The 5,140-nt window shown below is 41.5% G+C and overlaps 1 long non-coding RNA gene across 1 annotated transcript; it reads right to left on the bottom strand.

Annotated features, from left to right (window-relative positions):
- Nucleotides 1–424: 424 nt before the first annotated feature.
- Nucleotides 425–2,197, bottom strand: LOC311045396. Its single transcript, XR_014600766.1, has 4 exons — nucleotides 2,141–2,197; nucleotides 1,869–2,053; nucleotides 758–841; nucleotides 425–500 (listed from the first exon to the last, which is right to left on the bottom strand). It is a non-coding gene; the product is annotated as an uncharacterized lncRNA (long non-coding RNA).
- Nucleotides 2,198–5,140: the final 2,943 nt, after the last annotated feature.

Genomic DNA, 5,140 nt, shown 5'->3' with positions numbered 1-5,140 from the left:
CCCTGAGGGACTCCACTCAATAGCGAATGGGATTTAAGTGGTTAAATTCTATGACAATGTTTTACTTAATAATCAGATAGAAGAGAAAGTCTGCAATTACATGTTTGATTTTGCTGTGTATATGACCCACAAATCTGGCCACATCTTCATCATTGGCGATGAATACACCATCAAAGATGGCTTGCTCCTTGGATCTAAAAAAAAAGGTGCCTTGTTGTGCCTGCTGATGTCGCATTCAGCACAGAGGAAAGGGCATGGGAGGAAGTCTCTGCATCTGACAGCTGCTGTGTTGTTCCCACACTGGCTGCAGATGTACGTTGTCACTTTCTCCTGTGCCAGCATGCTGTTAACCAGGCACGGTCTCATTGCCCTCCATCTTTCGGAGAAAAGGGCATTACGAGTGCCCCAATCTTCGCTAGCCAATGGAGCTCTTTGGAGTACCTCTTCTGGCTCTTCATCAGAGCTACTCTGGTACTGCAGCAGGTCTCGCAGAAGATATTCTATAGGAATTGTAAAAGAAAGACATGCACTAGTACTAAATATGACTCATATGAGGCCAAATATAATTTTGTCTACCGTTTGAACATTTTTATGCAAAATAACATTTTCTTTTTTACATAATTCAATTGCAACAGTGTTAGATAACATTGTGAATGATGCTTGGCAATCGCACATCTAACAGGTAAAAACAAAACACAAGACTAGGGGGCCATTTGGCAGATACAATATTATACAAAGTACATATTGAATGACCTACCACCAGGGGCCGTCTCTGAAGCAGTGTCTGGATCAAAGCATGCCTCTGTACTAGGGTGAGCAGACCTGGAATGGCATGGTTTAGCTGTAATGAAAAGAAAACAAAGATAGATAGATAGATATAATAGATCATTTACATTTCCAGATGTTCGGGATCAGACTTATAAAACGTTTAATATGCTTTGATATAGATAAATGGCACATTTTCCCCCATTTGTCTTTTTGGGGATCTTCAACACCAAATCAGACCACCTGTATAAACATATTTCATGTTACATTTGTGTCAGCCAAATCATGGTAGGATAAATAAATAAAAAAGGTGGGAACAAGGGTGTGTATAACTTTTCAATGTGCTAGACCCCTGGTAGATGGATTGGAGCTTACAGTACTCACACACATCTTAGTTACCCAAGCTATGAACCCAGGACCTTGCGGGCCAAAGGCTAGTACTCTACCGACTGGGCTAACCGGACACAATGAAGGCACTAGCAATAACAGAACTGCACTTGAGATCTACCCCATAGCATTAATGGGGCGTGGGTAGAGGGGCCACATGGGAATTGAAGCCAATAATTTGATGACCAGCGGACCAGTAGGAGACACAAAGAGTCTCCTTTCTATCTCCTACCGGAGACGCTGCTTACCGGTCCGCTGGTCATCAAATTATTGGCTTAGGACGCGATAGGACGCGATAAAAACTAAAAAGAAATCCATTAATTCAAGTCTCCATGGGTTGACTAATTGATCGAAAAAAAGGTATTTCTTTGGGTGAACTATCCATTTAACCCATAATCTTTTTCTCAAATGTACCACTTTTTCTCAAATGTAGTCATTATGCTAAGAACTTTCTCGCTCCCCATAATTGTTTTGTGTTGCCACCGCTATTTTACCCTTATATTTATATACAGCCTGAAATAGGGGTGCAACTGTTAAAGCTGGGGATATTGTGTGATATTTTGTCTTTGTTTTTTGGTAGTTCTATTCTATACTAGTAATGATTGTCTCCAATAACCCTGTCTCTACAGGTCTTTAAGAAAAAGATGGGCTGCAAGTTTGAAAAGATTTAGTAGATTCAAAGTGATGCACATATTAACGGGCAACTTAATACTAACCATGTCCAGATTGTCTCCGGCTAACTGCTGGTCTCTTGGCTATAACATGCCCATCCTCATCTCTCTCTATCCACCTCACTTTCGGTGGTCGGGGCCGGGTTTTCTTTTTTGTTGCTGGTGGAAGTTCTTGCTCTGGCACAAGCTCGTCCAGCTCTTCGAGGATGGCCCAATCATTGGCATTCAAACTAAAAACAAACAGGGTGGAAAAATATAGGGTTAATTAGCTGGCTGGCCTCTTGGCTATAATGTCCATTCTGTCTCTCTCTACCGACCTCACTGTCGGTGGTCGAGCAGGGCGCGGTCGAGCCGTCTTTGTTGCTGGTGGAGGTCAGTGTTGCCAACTCTCCAGCAACGGAAGTAGCTGTAGGCCCTCCCATAAGTAGCTAGAAGAAGCTAGGGGTGGATAATGCGCGCGCGATTTATTTCGGGTTTTCCGCGGTTATTCCCCTTTTATTTCGCGTTTTTTCGTGGTTATTCCCCTTTTCTTTCCGTTTTTTATTACTTTAATTTGGTTAATTCGGTATAAAAAAATGTACTCCATGAAGTGTATATGTGTGGCAAAAAGGAAACGTTGCAGGGGGGGATTATTTAATTGTTTTAATATATATATATATATTATTATTATTTTTTTATCAATTATCATCAACATTGGCCATCATCTTCAGTTTCAAAGTGCTTTTTCTTTTACTTTATTTCAGTTTTAGGGTTAGGGTTAGGTTAGGGTTATGTTATTTAATTCTCATTTTTGCCTGATTTTACCGATTTATTATCAAAAATAAATAAATGAATCAAAATATATATATTTTTTTTTGCAAAAGATATCTATTGGGTGGGCCAGCTTTATACCCAGGCCCACCCATGGCTGTATGATGAAAACTGAGCTAACAAATGTTCTCTTTTGGGGGTCCCGACCCTGGCACAAAACATTTTCAGATGGGGGTCCATGGCTAAAATCAATATATTAAAATATTTTCAGAATAGCAGATCTACAAGCTCACAACACGTTGCAACTGTTAAGTTATGCTTAGTTCTGCAGCTTAACGTTGCATTCGGAGAAAATACAGAGATGTAATCCATTTAGCCAAGCCTGGCATATTTTATTATAAGAGCTGCACTCATCAGTCTCACGGTGCAGACTCCACTCCTGAACATGAACTGTCCACACACAGGTGGTAATCATATAAGTGATTAGGCTATAGGAGGCAGGCATGCATCCTATACCTTGTACCTTGACGCCTCACTGTGGCACAAGCATGACATTGCACATCATATAGAATGTTACATACAAGTGAGGACATATATCCCATCAAATCTTAACACCCCCACTTGTTCTCAGGTTGTTGTAATCTTAAACAAAAACAAACATACAGACTACAGAGTGAATGTGAACCCCTCTTACACATTTCAAACTCCAAAAATAACAGCACCAAACTTCTTCAGTTTCAATTTAGTTACAGGTTTCATCATTATATCAGCAACCATATCATCAGTAGGACAATACATCAGAATGACTCTCCCCTCACTCACAGTGGATCTGATAAAGTGGTACTTTATGTCCACGTGCTTACTCCTCTGTCTGTTTACAGGGTTTTCGGCGAGAGCAATCGTTCCCTGATTGTCCTCGTGTACTACAGTTTGTGTGTACTTGTAGTTATCGATACCTTCTAGTAACTGTTCTAGATATAGACACTCCTGAATGGTTGAAGCCAGTGCCATGTACTCCGCCTCACATGTTGAGAGCGCTACTGTGGGCTGTTTTCTAGTTTTCCAAGACACTAGAGAACTGTTATTACTAAGACTCACACAGTATCCTGTGGTACTGCGCCTGTCGCTGACATCAGACGCCCAGTCAGCATCACTGTAGGCCAGTATACCTAGCTTCTCACTGTTTCTTTTGAAACTTAACCCTTTCTCAGAAGTACCCTTGAGATATCTTAAAACATGTTTCACAGTAACCCACTGCTCTTCTGTAGGCTCAGCAAAATACTGTGATAACCTGCTTACCACAAAGCTTAAATCTGGTCTGGTACAAGTGGTTAGGTATATAAGGCTTCCTACAGCCTCCCTGTACATTCTGACATCATCAATTTTTACTGCATCCTCAGAATATTCTAGTTTCTGATCACAGGGCGTTTCTCTGGTTCTACAGTTTTCCATATTAAAACGCTGTAGTATCTTGTTAGTGTACTTCTCCTGTGACATGGTTACACATCCATCGGATTGGCTGAAATCGATACCCAGAAAATGTTTGAGTCTGCCTAGATCTTTCATTTTAAACTTTCCTGCGAGCATCTCTTTCACCTCTCTCAAAATGTTCTCATTGCTGGCTGCAATGATCAAGTCATCGACCCATATGATTATGATTACCTTTTTGTCTTTTGACTCTTTGGCATAAACACAGTGGTCGGCTGGATTTTGTGTGAACTCATTTTCAGTTAAACAATCGTGCAAGACTCTATTCCAATTGCGCCCTGATTGTTTGAGACCATAAAGTGATTTTTCTAGCTTATACACTAGACCATCATCTTTCTCTTCATAACCCTCTGGTGGATTGATGTATATATCATAGTCTATGGGAGCGTGCAAATACGCTTTTTTCACGTCCATCTGGTGTAGAAGCAGGTTCTCCTGCGCTGCCTTCTGTAACACCACCCTTACACTAGTCAGGTTTGCTGTGGGTGAAAACGTCTCCCCATAGTCTATTCCCATCACCTGGCTGTAACCCTTGGCCACAAACTGTGCTTTGTACTTGTCTCTTCCATCTACATCACTCTTGATGGAGTAAACCCATTTACCCCCCACTGTTTTCTTGCCTATTGGCAGGGTTGTTGTGGTAAATGTCTTGTTCTCATTTAATGAGTGGACCTCCTCATCCATGGCTTTTACCCACTCTTTTGAGTTAGCCGACCTCATCGCCTCCCCAAAAGTCTGTGGAACACCATATACTGCTCTGTAGCAGTAGTCTACTGTGGTATGAACCCCATCACTATCACTGTCTTCATCTACGAAGTCATCTAAGTGACTAGGTTTCTTCCTTTCTCTAGTTGGATACCTCCTACTCTCAGGTTCATCACCTGTCACACTTTGTTGTGTTTGGTTATGATTATTAGGCCTCATAACTGCATCTGGACTAGCACTGTGTGTACTTCTACTCCTTACACTTGGCTCTTGAGCATTCTCCGCTCTCCTATTGACCTCCTGCGTGGTCTCGCTAGTCCTAGGCTGTCTCATATGGTCATAACCATCATTTGAGTCTGTCTCACCTGTCTGTG

Source organism: Gymnoscopelus microlampas, assembly GCF_963454915.1.
Source record: "Gymnoscopelus microlampas genome assembly, chromosome: 5".
NCBI lineage: Eukaryota > Metazoa > Chordata > Actinopteri > Myctophiformes > Myctophidae > Gymnoscopelus > Gymnoscopelus microlampas.
Note: the sequence above shows the minus strand (reverse complement) of the source record. Positions and strands in the feature narration are given on the sequence as shown.